General features: G+C 43.7%; 1 protein-coding gene across 1 annotated transcript in view; it reads left to right on the top strand.

Annotated features, from left to right (window-relative positions):
* The window catches only part of ntmt2 (N-terminal Xaa-Pro-Lys N-methyltransferase), a 39,506-nt gene that overhangs the window by 19,744 nt on the left and 3,237 nt on the right, over positions 1 to 16,525 (top strand).

Below are 16,525 nucleotides of genomic sequence, written 5' to 3'. Positions count from 1 at the left end.
GAGGCTGAAAGGATGCATTTGATGGGGGTGGGGAGAGCAGAGCTGAGATGATTGATGGCTCTAGCACTAAAAGTGAAAGGAGGTGTGATCTGAAAATGAGGCCGGCGTCAGTTTTATATGGGCAGTGAAGTTCAGAATAATTTTAAATTGGTGATGGAACGCGAGAGAATATTGAATGTGGTTTAAATAAGCATTTCAGTGGCAATCGGATGAAGTGTGGATTAAGATGGGTGGGTTGCAAAATGCAAAATAAATTGCTTTGCAAGAAAGTGGATTTTGAAACAGAGCCCAGATTAGGTAGTGGGGCTATTGAAAAGTTTAACCCAAAACAGGTTTAGAATAGCTGAAAGCATCCAGAAACATACTCTCAATGGCCACTTTATTCAGCACTTCCTGTACCTAATAAAATGGCCACAGAGTTTATGTTTTCTGCCGCTGCAGCCCATCCACTTCAGGAATGCTCTCCTGGACAACACTGTTGTGACATGTGGTTATTTGAGTTCCTGTTACCTTCCTGTCAGTTTGAACGAGTCAGTCCATTCTCTTCTGACGTCTCTCATTATCAAGGTGTTTTTACCCACAGAACTGCCACTCACGGGATTTAATTTTTTTGTTTTTTGCACCTTGTAAGCTCTGCAAGCTCCAGAGACTGTTGTGTGTGAAAATGCAAGGAGATCAGTAGTTTGTGAGAGACTCAGTCCACCCCGCCTGGCACCAACAAACATTCCACAATCAAAGTCCCTCAGGTCACATTTCATCCCTATTCTAGTGTTATGTCTGAACAACAACTGAACTTCTTTAACATGTCTGCATGCTTTTTTGCATTGAGTTGGTGCCACATGATTGGCTGATTACATATTTATATTTACAAGCAGGTATACAGGTGTATCGAATAGAGTGGTCATGAGAGTATATTTTGGAACTTTCTTAAAGACAAGTAGCATACTGTGTATCATGGCTCCCTTCATGCTCCATTACAGTAGGTGGCAGTCATGCACCTTCCTGATAGGTGTGAGCCACCATTAGCACAAAAGAGCAGTTGTTAAGTTCAAAGAACTAACTGCTTAAGCAGAAAATTATCTCAGCTTATTCATTAATGATGCAGTATTGGCTGAGGAAGCTGGTGAGGAGAGGATGATAGGGACATAGCTGTGGGTTTCCACAGTACATGTGTAAACACTGCCTGTACAACCAGATAAAAGAACACTAAAGGACAGCAGGTAAACAAAGGAGTGAGACATTATCAGTGAAAACTTGGGCTCCCTCAAGGGATGGGAAAATAAGTAAATTGCAGCAAGGAGTGACAGCCCCAAGCTAAGCAAATGCCATAACGAAGGGCAATGCAGATAAAACCACACCTGGTGGTAAATGTTAAGAGAAATTCAGGAAAAAATGGTATATTGTCAAAGATAATAATAGTCACAAAAATGACACTGGTGGTTTGTAGCAACGGACAAAAATGCTGGAGGAACTCAGCAGGTCAGTCAGCTTCTATGGAAATTAGTAAACAGTCAATGTTTCGGACCAAGACTCTTCATCAGTACTGGAAAAGAAGGGGGGAAGAAGGCAGAATAAGGTGAAAGGAGGAGAAGGAGGTGAAGTCAGGTGGGTGTGATATGAGGGAATGAAGTAAAAACAGGGAGGTGATAGGTAGAAAACGTGAAGGAGTCTGATAGAAGAAGAATCAACCAAGAGAGAAAGGGAAGTAGGAAGGATATCAGGGGAGGAGATGGTCAGGGAAGCAGAAGAGAAGAGGTAAGAGGGAGCCACAGTGGAGAATTGAAGAAAAAAGAAGGGGGATGGAGCAAAATTACTGGATGTTAGAGAAATCAATGTTCATATCATCACGATGGAGGCTACACAGACAGAATATGAGGTGTTGCTCCTCCAATCTCATCAAGGCAGCAGAAGGGGCTGTGAACTGACAGGTCAGAATGGGAATGGGGACTGGAATTGAAATGGTTGACCACTGGGAAATCCTGTCTTTTTATAGCAGCTGGAGCAAGGGTGCTTGACAAAGTGGTTTCCCAATCTATGTTGGATCTCAGTGCAGAGGAGGCCACATTGGGAGCACCAGATACATAGATAACCACAACAGATTCACAGGTGAAGTATTGTGCTGAAGTGACTTAGAGCACTCATGGTGCGAAGGGGAAGGAGGAAAAATGTTGTTCTGAGTGAAATGAAGGAAACAGAGGATGGGACGGTGAATAGTAAAAAATATATAAATGCTGCAGCCTTAGCATTTCGCAATTCACACAAATGGCTCAGATAGTCACCAAAATTTGCTAAATCTGACACAAAAGTGTGTTCAAAATTAGATTGTGAACAGGATATAAGGAACATAGATAAGAGTGAGCAGGCAAATGGAGTACAATGTGAAAAGTTGTTAAGTGGTCTATTTTGGCAAGTAAAAAATGAAAGGAGATGCATACACTGTGTATATTCATAGTCTTTGGTTGCTGTAGCCCATCCCCTCAAGGCTCGACTTGTTCTGCATTCAGAGATGCCCTTCTGCACACCACTGTTGCATCCTCCAGCACTTTTGTCTGTTTATTTAAGTTACTGTCACATAGAAACATAGAAACATAGAAAATAGGTGCAGGAGTAGGCCATTCGGCCCTTCGAGCCTGCACCGCCATTTATTATGATCATGGCTGATCATCCAACTCAGAACACCGCCCCAGCCTTCCCTCCATACCCCCTGACCCCCGTAGCCACAAGGGCCATATCTAACTCCCTCTTAAATATAGCCAATGAACTGGCCTCAACTGTTTCCTGTGGCAGAGATGCTGCATTTAATTCCCTCATCCAAGTCATTAATATATATTGTAAACAACTGGGGTCCCAGCACTGAGCCTTGCGGTACCCCACTAGTCACCGCCTGCCATTCTGAAAAGGTCCCGTTTATTCCCACTCTTTGCTTCCTGTCTGCTAACCAACTCTCCACCCACACCAATACCTTACTCCCAATACCGTGTGCTTTAAGTTTGCACACTAATCTCCTGTGTGGGACCTTGTCAAAAGCCTTCTGAAAATCCAAATATACCACATCCACTGGTTCTCCCCTATCCACTCTACTAGTTACATCCTCAAAAAATTCTATGAGATTCGTCGGACATGATTTTCGTTTCACAAATCCATGCTGACTTTGTCCGATCATTTCACCACTTTCCAAATGTGCTGTTATCACATCCTTGATAACTGACTCCAGCAGTTTCCCCACCACCGACGTTAGGCTAACCGGTCTATAATTCCCTGGTTTCTCTCTCCCTCCTTTTTTAAAAAGTGGAGTTACATTAGCCACCCTCCAATCCTCAGGAACTAGTCCAGAATCTAACGAGTTTTGAAAAATTATCACTAATGCATCCACTATTTCTTGGGCTACTTCCTTAAGCACCCTGGGATGCAGACCATCTGGCCCTGGGGATTTATCTGCCTTCAATCCCTTCAATTTACCTAACACCACTTCCCTACTAACATGTATTTCGCTCAGTTCCTCCATCTCACTGGACCCCCTGTCCCCTACTATTTCTGGAAGATTATTTATGTCCTCCTTAGTGAAGACAGAACCAAAGTAATTATTCAATTGGTCTGCCATGTCCTTGCTCCCCATAATCAACTCACCTGTTTCTGCCTGCAGGGGACCTACATTTGTCTTTACCAGTCTTTTCCTTTTTACATATCTATAAAAGCTTTTACAGTCCGTTTTTATGTTGCCTGCCAGTTTTCTCTCATAATCTTTTTTCCCCTTCCTAATTAAGCCCTTTGTCCTCCTCTGCTGAACTCTGAATTTCTCCCAGTCCTCAGGTGAGCCACTTTCTGTGGCTAATTTGTATGCTGCTTCTTTGGAATTGATACTATCCCTAATTTCCCTTGTCAGCCACGGGTGCACTACCTTCCTTGATTTATTCTTTTGCCAAACTGGGATGAACATTTGTTGCAGTTCATCCATGCAACCTTTAAATGCTTGCCATTGCATATCCACCGTCAATCCTTTAAGTGTCATTTGCCAGTCTATCTTAGCTAATTCACGTCTCATACCTTCAAAGTTACCCCTCTTTAAGTTCAGAACCTTTGTTTCTGAATTAACTATGTCACTCTCCATCTTAATGAAGAATTCCACCATATTATGGTCACTCTTACCCAAGGGGCCTCTCACGACAAGATTGCTAATTAACCCTTCCTCATTGCTTAAAACCCAGTCCAGAATAGCCTGCTCTCTAGTCGGTTCCTCGACATGTTGGTTCAAAAAACCATCCCGCGTACATTCCAAGAAATCCTCTTCCTCAGCACCTTTACCAATTTGGTTCACCCAATCTACATGTAGATTGAAGTCACCCATTATAACTGCTGTTCCTTTATTGCACACATTTCTAATTTCCTGTTTAATACCATCTCCGACCTCACTACTACCGTTAGGTGGCCTGTACACAACTCCCACCAGTGTCTTCTGCCCCTTAGTGTTACGCAGCTCTACCCATATCGATTCCACATCTTCCCGGCTTATGTCCTTCCTTTCTATTGCGTTAATCTCTTCTTTAACCAGCAACGCCACCCCACCTCCCCTTCCTTCATGTCTATCCCTCCTGAATATTGAATATCCCTGAACGTTGAGCTCCCATCCCTGGTCACCCTGGAGCCATGTCTCTGTGATCCCAACTATATCATAATCATTAATAACAATCTGCACTTTCAATTCATCCACCTTATTACGAATGCTCCTTGCATTGACACACAAAGCCTTCAGGCGCTCTTTTACAACTCTCTTAGCCCTTATACAATTATGCTGAAAAGTGGCCCTTTTTAATGCTTGCCCTGGATTTGTCGGCCTGCCACTTTTACTTTTCTCCATAGTACTTTTTGTTTCTACCCTCACTTTACACCCCTCTGCCTCTCTGCACTGGTTCCCATCCCCCTGTAGTGAACTAACCTCCTCACGCCTAGCCTCTTAATTTGATTCCCACCCCCCAACCATTCTAGTTTAAAGTTACCTCAGTAGCCCCCGCTAATCTCCCTGCCAGGATATTGGTCCCCCTAGGATTCAAGTGCAACCTGTCCTTTTTGTACAGGTCACGCCTGCACCAAAAGAGGTCCCAATGATCCAAAAACGTGAATCCCTGCCCCCTGCTCCAATCCCTCAGCCACGCATTTATCCTCCACCTCATCGCATTCCTACTCTCACTGTCGTGTGGCACAGGCAGTAATCCCGAGATTACTACCTTTGCGGTCCTTTTTCTCAACTCCCTTCCTAGCTCCCTATATTCTCCTTTCAGGACCTCATCCCTTTTCCTACTTATGTCATTGGTACCTATATGTACCACGACCTCTGGCTCCTCACCCTCCCACTTCAGGATATCTTGGACACGATCAGAAATATCCCGGACCCTGGCACCAGGGAGGCAAACTACCATCCGGGTCTCTGGACTGCGTCCACAGAATCGCCTATCTGACCCCCTTACTATCGAGTCCCCTATCACAACTGCCCTCCTCTTCCTTGCCCTACCCTTCTGAGCTACAGGGCCGGACTCTGTGCCGGAGGCACGGCCACTGTTGCTTCTCCCGGGTAAGCTGTCCCCCCCAACAGTACTCAAACAGGAGTACCTGTTGTTAAGGGGCACAGCCACCGGGGTACTCCCTATTACCTGACCTTTCCCCTTCCTCCTCCTAACCGTGACCCACTTGTCTGCCTCCCGTGGCCCCGGCGTGACCACCTGCCTGCAGCTCCTCTCTATCACCTCCTCACTCTCCCTGACCAGACGAAGGTCATCGAGCTGCAGCTCCAGTTCCGTAACGCGGTCCCTAAGGAGCTGCATCTCAATGCACTTGGCGCAGATGTAGACGTCCGGGAGGCTTGTAGACTCCAGGGCCTCCCACATCCGACACCGAGAACAGCAAACTGCCCTCACACTCATACTGCCCCTCTCCTCAAATAACAACAGAAAATGAATGCCAAACCTCCCTCGCCTCGCCTGTTTCCGCCTAAGCCCGTTGAGTCGAAGCCCTTAAGTCTTCACTCTGCTCCCGGCTCACTCCGCAGCCCGCAAACTCCGCTGCCCGCTCTATGAGGCTCTGTTCCTTTTAAATCTGCCGCGCTGCACTGCCCAACGTCACACGCCTGCGCAGTCCCGCCTCTCAGAACGCCGTTGGAGAAAAAAAATAACGAAAATTTCAAAAATGTCTTTCTCGGCACTCCCACTCAGACTCTCAGACTTCTTCTTCGAATCAAACCCGAAGCAGGATGTCTGCCCTTTTAAATCTGCCGCGCTGCACTGCCCGACGTCACACGCCTGCGCAGTCCCGCCTCTCAGAACGCCGTTGGAGAAATCCACTGACCATTCTTCACTGACCTCCTTCATTAACAAAGCATTTGGTTTCTTGCACCATTCTTTGCAAATTCTAAAGTCTGTTGTGCATGAAAATCCCAGAAAATCAGCAGCTTCTGAGATATTCAAACCACCCCATCTGGCACCAACAATCATTTCACAGTCAAAGATTACATTTTTCCCCATTCTGATGTTTGGTCTGAACCTCTTGACAATGTCTGCATGCTCTTATTCATTGAGTTGCTGCCACAAGACTAACTAATTAGACATTTGCATTAACGAGTAAGTATATTGCTGTACCTAAGTGGCCACTGAGCATATTACGTAAATAGTACGAGATTACAGAGTTCCGAAATGCAGAGGATTTTGGGTGTCCTTTGTGAATCACCTATGAGTAATTCACAAGAGATTTGTACACAGGTGCAACAAGAAATCGGGAAAGTTAAATAAATAAAATTATTACTTATTCCTAGAAAAATTGAATACAAAATCAGGGACTTTGGAGTTCAATTATATGAGGTACTGGTAAGATATTGAATATTGTGTAATGCATTGGTCTTCTTATTAAAAGATGATTGTTAATGAATTGAAAGCAATTCAGAGAACTGATTAATAGAGTATTCAGGTTGTCTTCTGAGGAAAGATTAAACAGGATAGGCTTGTGTCCACTAGAGTATAGAAGGAGTGAAGGGGCATTCAAATGAAACACAAAAAATCCTGAGGGTCTTGTGGTGACGATATTTCTTCCTGTGGGAGAATCTAAAACCATGAGAAAGAATTTTTTTCTTTAGAACTCTCTTTCTCAAAGGGTGGTAGCATAAGAGTCTCTGAATATTTTTAAGCCAGAGCTGGATAGATTCTTCAAAAACAAGTTACAATTAGACTAACCATGGCCTTTTAAATTGCAGAGGGATCTGCTCTTGCTTTTAACTTGTATGTTCATATGTAATATGATTTGAACATAGTATTGAGACTTACCACTGAATTGTGAGCTGTCTTTCACGGTATGTCATGAAAAGTTTTTATTGCTGGCTTTTTATTTGTTTAGTAAAGCATCTGGTAACAATTATTATAACGATGGGATGTCTACAGGAGTGGATTTTTGGAACCAAACCAAATACTTCGAGTAACTTGCTTGAACAGAATCAAATAAAATGAGGGTGCGGGAGAAAATTTTGAGGATGCTGCTAGTGTTGGAGGATTATGGTTTGAGAAATGACTGAGAAAATTGAGATTGTCATTTTGGAGGAGAGATATAACTGAGGTGTACTCAATTATGAAGTCCAGTCAGGACGAACAGAAAGGGCCCAATTCCCTTCACAGAGTAGTGAATAATTAAAAGATGGAGATTTAATATGACTGGTAAAATTAGATTAGAGAGGAAAAAGTTAAAGTCCTCCTGAGAGGACAGTGAGGACAGAACCCCTCATCACATTTTAAACATACCCAAGTGAGAACTTAAAGAGCTGTGAACTGCAAGACTATGCACCAAAAGTTAGAAGTAAGGGGAAGTGACGTAACTCCAATTTTGGAGTGGAACAACACACAATGCACCAAATGCCAAAACCCTGTGCCTTAAATTTTTGAAATGTTATGGTGTTACCGTTCTATGAATCAACATGTTTCACTTCTACATGATGCCCTACTTGTTTGGCTATTAATTTCTTTCCTTAAATGTCATAAATAAATGTACTTTTTCTTTTGGCTTACTAGTAAAAATTAATTGGAACAGAAAAGCAACAACTTTGCATCTCAATACATTTGAATCCACCTTCAATTTTAAAGAATCAGAGAGTTATGTAGCACAGAAGCAAAGCCTTCAATTCACCATGTCAACAAGTTGTTTTCTATTCCATTGAGTGTTTTACTTGAATATTCCAAACTTGATTTTTAACCTTCCTATAATCTTTAATATTATAATTATCTTTTTAGTCAGATCATTTTTTATTTGACTTTCTATTTCCTTTTATACCCAGGTCAACTCGTGCTTAAAAGCCATAGTCATGCAACACAGAAATAGGTCCTTCGACACAACTTGTACACTAACCTCCAACATCTACTTACACGAATCTCACTGTATTGCTTCACCTCCCCTATTCAATTATGCACAAGGGCAACTTGCAGTCACAAATTCACCTCCAAAACACACACATATTTGGAATGCAGGAGGAAACTGAAGGACGCAGTGGAAATCACAGGGAGAATGTGCAAATGCACACAGACTGTATCAGATACCAGGGTTCAACCCAGGCTGCTGGAGCTATGAGGCTGTGGTAGCTCTCCATGAACCACTGTAATGCATATACATCTATGGCACCTACTGTGGTAAGGTGGTTTCATAACACATCTTGCTCATCTGTATATATTATAATCTCTGAGACCTGCAGACTGCAGTTTCAAAGTGACTGTACAGCTAAGAGGCTATGGCAAGAACCCAGGTCATGATAAAATCATTCCAAGCACTTTTGCAATTGAAGCAGGATAAAAGGAATTAGAGGTTAACTATGTAAGTGGCCAGAAGTCAGGCAAAATATAAGGAAGTACCAGGTGCTGCATACAGAAGAGAAAATAAGGTAAGCACATACACTCAGTGTCTACTTTATTATGTAACTCCTGTATCTAATGAAGTGGCCACTGAGTGCATGTTCTTGGTCTTCTGCCACAATAGCCCGTCCACTTCAACGTTTGACATGTTCTTCTGCACACCACTGTCGTAACATAGGGTTACCTGAGTTACTGTCGCTTTCCTGTCAGATTGAACCAGTCTGATCATTCTCCTTTGACCTCTCTCAATAACAAGACGCTCTCACCCACACAGCTGCCACTCACTGGATGTTTTTTGCTTTTTACACCAGTCCTTGTAAACTGCAGAGTGTATTGTACATGAAATCCCCGGGAGATCAGCAGTTTCTGAGATACTTAAACCAGCCTGTTTGGCATCAAACAATTATTCCATGGTCAAAGTCACTTAGATCACATTTCTTCCCCGTTCTGATGTTTGTCTGAATAACAACTGAATCTTTTCTTCTTGTAAAGTTTAATGGTGCTTGGTAGACTAACCGCCACCGCTACCTACTGAAATAGAATATGGTGCAGGAAGGGAACTCGACCCACTAAATTATCCCCCCCCTCAAAAAAACTCAAATAATATAAAAAAGTCTAATGCTTTTCAGAAAGTAAAATACACACTTATATATATTACAATGACAGTGATATCCAAACAAACTTTCCATGTTAAACTGTGTCTGTCCCAAAGATCTTAATTTAGCAAATAGATGTTTCCTTTGCACCTTATAGGAACTGCATTCAAACAATACACAGTATGCTACATCATTTCTTGACAAGTGCACTCCCTACAAATGGCCATATCATTTTGAAGAAAGGATTATTCAACCTTGTATGTCTAATATATAAATGTATAAGTGCAACTTCTTCTCTCCTTTTATACTCATCTCCCAGTTGAAATCACACCATCCTCTGAACTTTATTTAAGTGCCATCCTTTCATTTCCTTATCCCAACTTTATGGCCACAGTGATCTTGAACAGATTTAAAAATTCTGGCTTTCACCTCCCCTCTATGCAAAGGCATCGCTACATTCACATCCTCCTCATTTCCTTCAACCCCAACATGGGTAGGGACCCAAAAACTGAGTGCACAAGCCTAAACCTCAACAGCTGCTGTCCAACTTAACTGAGCCTCTCGACCATGTCTGCAAGCTTTTATGCATTGAGTTGCCACCGTGTAATTGGTCGATTATATAGTTGCATTAACGAGCAAGTGTGCCTAATAGAGTAGTCACTGAGTGAACGTTTTAATATGTTCTACTACAATAGTTGAAACAATAGTTTTTTTTAATGAAGAGATTCAGTTGATTCAGTGTGTTCAACCAATGCACCATCAGCATCACCAATAGAATATTTAGCAATTTATCTAAAACAGTAGAATACAAATCAGGAAAAACTGCTCTGTGTTTCTTCCTCTGGTCAGTAAGGCATAAGCTATAGAAGTAGTCAGAAATTCTTACTTAGAGGGTCTTAGCTCTTAGAGGCTGGAGAAACATTATGCCTAGAATTGGATTTCCCCAATATCTGATATGTTAAACAGCTACTTTCAGAAAGACAGACGACAAAGTGCTGGAGGAACTCAGCTGGTCAGGCAGCACCTATGGAAATGATGAACAGTCGACGTTTTGGGATGAGACCTTTCTTCAAGACTGTGAAGGAAAGGGGAAGACTCCAGAAGAAAAAGGTTGGGGGGGGGTGGTGGAGGAGAAGGAGGATTAGCTGAAGGTGATAGATGAAGCCAAGCAGGTGGGAAAGATGAGAGGCTGGAAAAGAAAGAATCTGATAGGAGAGGGAGTGAACCATGGAAGAAGAAGAGGCACCAGGTGGAGGTGATAGGCAGGTAAGGAGAGGAGGTACTCTTAGAAAGGATAGGCTGAGCAACCTGGGGCTTTTCACTTTGGGGAGAGGGAGGGTGAGGGGTAACTTGATAGAGGTGTACAAAATAATAAGAAACCTAGATCGTGTGCATAGCCAGAGACATTCTCCCAGGGAAGAAATCCAAGGGGTGTAACTCTAAAGTGTTCGTAGTAATGTATAGAGGAGATATCAGAGGTAGGATTTTTACACAGAGAACGGTAAGTGCATGGAATGCACTGCCAAGGAAAATGTAGAGCAGATACATTACAGGCATCTAAAAGATTCTTAGATAGGCACATGGATAAAAAAAAATGGAGGACTTTGTGGGAGGGAAGGGTTAAATTGATATTGTAGTTAAAGAGTCATCACAACATCGTGGGCCAAAGGACCAATACTGCACTGTACTGTTCTATGTTCTGCATTCAGCTCTATGTTGCACTAATGCCATATCAGGATTCACTGAGACATCCTTGCTTTAAGAAATTATTATTGTTGTTTACTTCCTCGGAGGGAATTCAATGCTCGATCTGTACAATTCACAGATGTTCTGCCTGCTGGGTAGGCAGCAGCCAAGTCATTCGTGCCCCTGTCCATGGGAAATGGATCAGTGCTGTTTCCAAGGCAGTCTCAGGCACATGGATCTCCCAAGGAGATCCCAGAGCCTTCGGGTGGACCGGGACAGTTTTCCCTCAGTGTGGTCATAAGCCTTTGCAATTAGTCACATATTGAGGTATCTGTGGACTGCTGCTATCATTTCACAGAACTCTGCATATGCACTATTGGTGGTGAGGTTTTATTGGAATAAAAATTACAGTGGGTGATTTGCAACTTTAAAAGAGATACTTTGGAGATTGGTGGGGGATCCCAAGACACATGTAGTTCACATATGGTGTGATTAATTTTTATAAGTCTGAGAGGCATCCATTCAGACACAATTAGCCTAGACTTCAAATGCTCTCCGAAGCAGACAAATATCCATTCTTTCAGCTCTTTCAAAAGCTCTGAAAACTCTCATGATGAAAATGATACTGTGGCGGCTGGCACTTAAGGATTATTCAAATCTAAGGGGGCCAAGACCACCTGGCATTTTATGGCGTTACCAATTATGAAAAATTTTGCCATGATATTGTTAGCCACTGATTCTACATATAAGTAGTTGGAAAACCAGCTGCCAGCAGAAATATCGAATACTCCCCAGTGAAAAAGATATTTATCTCTGGTTGGAGGGGTGGGGTGGTGGTGAGCAGTGACTACTCTGATGCAATGAGGGATTGACTATTCGGACATGGAGCATAGAAATTTACAGCACCGAGACAGGACCTTCAGCCCACAATGTTGTGCTGAACCAATTCAAGTAGTAACCAAAGGGCCAACTAAGCAAGCTACTTCTGCCAACACAATGTCCATACTTCCCTCACCTTCATACTGTATGCCTATCTAAACATCTCTTAAAAGTCCTTAATATATCTGCCTCTACCACCACCTCAGGCAGTGTATTCCAGGCACCCACAACTCTCTGTGTTTAAAAAAAAACTTGCCCCTCACATCTCCTTTCAACTTATCTCCTCTAACCTTAAGTACATGTCCTCTGATATTAGACATTTCAACCCTGGGAAAAAGATACTGTCTGTCTACTCTATCTATGCTTCTCGTAATCTTATAAACCTTTATCAGATCTCCCCCTAGCCTTTGTCACTCCAAGTTTTTCCAACGTGTTGTTAGAGTACATGCCTTCTAATTCAGGGAGCTGTCATGGTCCGGATTGGGGTCCCTTTAAATTTACCTTGTTTATGTTACGATCCGGACCGTTGATTCCCTGCTTTCCCGTGTCCCTCAGCTTTGGTGATTAGAGGCAATTAACGCTCCGCTGAACTGGTAGTTTATAGTCAACGGCTTTCAGCTGTTCGGCGCGGGAGTGTCTGCAAAGTATGCAAAGTCACGGCGTGCCAATGTCATCTGCCCGAAGCGAGTGCCGGTAATTCGCCTTTCCTCACCGGAGCAACCCTGTCCAGCTACCTCGCCGAATTGAGCCTGCAAAGTTTCCTCATCAAAGTGGGTCCGTCAGTTAACCCGCCAGAGAGAATCAAGAGCCGCTGTCTACTGTTCCTGGGCCGAGTCTAGAGCTCGGCACTACCCAGAGGTCCCAAGCACCACGTCCTGGCTCCGGCGGCATCCAAGTACCATGTCCACGTCCTGGCTCCGGCGGCATCCAAGTACCACGTCCACGTCCTGGCCCTGGTGGCGTTCAAGTACCGTGTCAAGTCCTGGCCCTAGCGGCGTTCAAGTCCTGGCCACGGCGGCGTTCAAGTACTGTGTCAAGTCCTGGTCCTGGCGGCGTTCAAGTACCATGTCAAGTCCTGGCCCTGGTGGCTTCCCAGTTCTGAGTCAAGTCCTGGCCCTGACGGTCTGTGATTCCTGTCCTACCCCCTTGTCTGAATCCCTTCTCTGCCCCTCTGGCCTCTAGCCCTCGTCTGCAGCCCCCGCCTGCACTTCGGTCTAGTTCCATCACCAGAACTAGATAGGTACTGTCTGATGTTCATTCATGTTGGTCTTGTCTTGTCTTGTCCTCGCCTCCATGGGGTAAGTCTGGCTGTCTTGCCGTTGCCCCGCGGGGAGTCATGTCTTGTCCTGTCCTCGCCTCCATGGGGTAAGTCAGGCCGTCTTGCCATTGCCCCGTGAGGAGTCATGTCTTGTCTTGTCCTGTCCTCGCCTCTGTGGGGTAAGTCAGGCCATCTTGCCGTTGCCCCGCGGGGAGTCATGTCTTGTCTTGTCCTGTCCTCGCCTCCGTGGGGTAAGTCAGGCCATCTTGCCGTTGCCCCGCGGGGGGTCATGTCTTGTCGTGTCTCGTCCTCGCCTCCGTGGGGTAAGTCAGGCCATCTTGCTGTTGCTCCCGCAGAGGATCATGAGTCCCGGCCCTATGTCCTGTACCCAAGGAGGGGTCCCAGCTCTCTGTTCTGTGTATGTGTCCATGGTTCCATGTACCTGCTCTCCCGAGACCGAGGCTCTGTTTTCCATGTTCCTCCTCTCCCTAGCCCATGTCATGTCCATGCCTGGTTCTGGGGTCTGAGCCCGAGGCAAGACCCAGGTACTGGGTCCTTGCCCAGTCTCGGGCTCAGAGTCCATACCCTATCCTCTTCATGTCTTCTCTAGTTCTGGGAGTTGATTCTGAGTCCTAGCCCAGACCCTTGGTCCCAACCTAGTCGTAGTCCTCAGTCCTTGTCTAGTTCGCTATCTTCTGCTCCTGCCTTGCTCTCCTCGTATCGAACAATAAACTAAATCTAAGTAACCTCACAAGATGTGTCTTTACATTTAACCTATCAAGGTGCAACACTTCACTTTTGGCTGGGTTAGACTCCAGCTGCTATTTCTCCATCCACATCTGCAACTGATCTATTTCCCATTGTATTGTTTTGCCAGTCTTCTACACAATTCGTAACACCACCAATCTTCATATCATCTGCAAACTTGCTAACCCACCCATCAGGGCATTTATGTACATCACAAATAGCAGAGGTCCCAGTACAGATCCTTACAGAACACTACAAATCACAGACCTCCAGCAAGAATGAGTCCCTTCACCCACTACCCTCTGTCTTCTATGGGCAAGCCAGTTCTGAATCTAAACCAGCCAATTCACTGTGGACCCCATGCATCTTAATATTCTGGATTAGCCTCTTATACCTTCCTAAAATCCATGTAGACAATATCTGCAGCTCTGCCTTCATCAATCACCCTTATCACCTCATCAAAAAATACAATCAAGTTAGTAAGACCTCACTTGTGGCTACGGAGGGCACAAATATATTGATCAAGGTCCTAGCAATCTCATCTCATCTCTCATATCCCTAGGGACTTGTAAACCTTAAAGCTCTTTAAGAGACCCAACACTATCTCTTCCTTTACTTCGCATTAATAAGCTCAACACTGATCTCCCTGTCCTCCATGTCTTTCTCCTTGGTAAATAATGATTTAAGCACTCATTATGGACCTTACCCACATTTTCTGCAACTAAGCAAATGCTCCCTTCTTTATCCTTGAATGGTCCTTCCCTCTCCCTAATTGTCCTCTTGTTCTTGATGTATGTATAGAATGCCCTGAGATTCTCTTTAATCCTACTTGCCAAGGAATATTTATGACCCTTCCTGGCTTTCCTAATTTCCTTCTTGAGTTCTTTTCTAGCTTCTTTATAATCCTCAAGGGCTCTGTTTGACACTAGCTTCCTAAGCTTTACATAATTTTTCTTTTTATTCTTGACTAAATTCATCACCAACCTTGACATACAAGGTTGTCTTACCTTGCCACCCCTGTCATTCCTTTTGACTCTCCTGTATGCTGTGCAGTTGGTCTTTAAACACTCTCCACATATTGGATACGGGCTTGCACAAAAAAACAGATGTTCCCAATTAAATCTCCCTAGTTCCTGCCTAATACTCCCATAATTTGTCCTGATCCGATTTAATACTCTCCCACGAGGTCCGTACAAACCCTTATCTATAGGTATCTTAAAACTTAAGGTGTTGTGGTCACTGTTCCCTATCTGGTCACCCAATGAAAGGTTGGTCACCTGGCTGTTGTGTTTTATAAGTCCAAAAACAAATTGAAAGAAAAAGACAGGAGAGCCAGGGATAACTCAAGTACATTTCATATTTACATTAGTGAAGTGTGCTCTTATATGGTGGCATAATGATATATGCCATTCATGTACTTTTACGTATAACCTGTAATGAATTATGTAAGCAACAAAGAATGCTTAATCAAACAATATATTTACAATATTACTGAAATAAACTCTCCTCCCTGCTTAGCTCTAAACTCCACCTCAATATAGAATGCATTCTGAGTGACGGAAGGACTGTTCGATGTTCTGAGAGTTATGTGATTGGACTGTACTTTATATTGGTCTCCTTCAGTTTCTCGGCATTTTCTTTCTTGTGGCTGACCTGTAAGTTCTTTGTATGTGGGTGGGGGGGGATTTTTTTTAATGCTACTGTTGCTGTTCTTTTTTGTGAGTGAGGAGTTGGTCATTGTTTTTGTCTCTGCCAAGAGGGGTTGGGCATGTATTGTTATTGGTGCTGTCTTTTTCTGTGGGAGGGCAGGGTCATGGATTGTTATTGTTGCTGTTGTTTTTCTGTGGGTGACAGTGTCAGAGATTGTTATTGTTGCTGTTTATTTTCTGCAGATAGTGGGTTGGGGATTCTGGGGTCGGCAAGTTTTGTTTCTTTTACCTTTTCATGGATATTTCATGGCTATCTGGAAAAGCCAAATACCAGAGTTGTATTGTATATGCATACTTTGACAATAAAATGAACCTTTTATATTGATCTTCACGATATACACAGTATAGATACTGTAGATATAATACAGGTGTCCCCCGCTTTTCGAATGTTCGCTTTACGAAACCTCACTGTTACAGAAGACCTGCATTAGTTACCTGTTTTCACTTTCAGAAGGTGTTTTCACCGTTACAGGAAAAAAAAACAGCGCATGATAAAAAATCAGCGCGCGACAAAATTAGCGCACGATAAAAGGCAGCGTGCGCCCCGGACAGCCGCTCTCCCCAGATTTGAAACTGCATTCTCGCCGGCATTGCTTAAACACATGCCTGTGAGCAGTTGTTTGCAAGATGAGTTCTATGGTATCGGAAAAGCCTAAAAGAGCTCATAAGGGTGTTACACTTAGCGTAAAACTAGATATAATTAAGCGTTTCGATCATGGTGAACGAAATAAGGACAAAGTGAGTTTGGCTTGTGGAAGCTGATGAAGATGATGTTGAAGA

Source organism: Mobula birostris, chromosome 12, assembly GCF_030028105.1.
Source record: "Mobula birostris isolate sMobBir1 chromosome 12, sMobBir1.hap1, whole genome shotgun sequence".
Taxonomy (NCBI): domain Eukaryota; kingdom Metazoa; phylum Chordata; class Chondrichthyes; order Myliobatiformes; family Myliobatidae; genus Mobula; species Mobula birostris.
The sequence above is the reverse complement of the archived record's forward strand: the minus strand, read 5'-3'. Positions and strand labels throughout refer to the sequence as shown.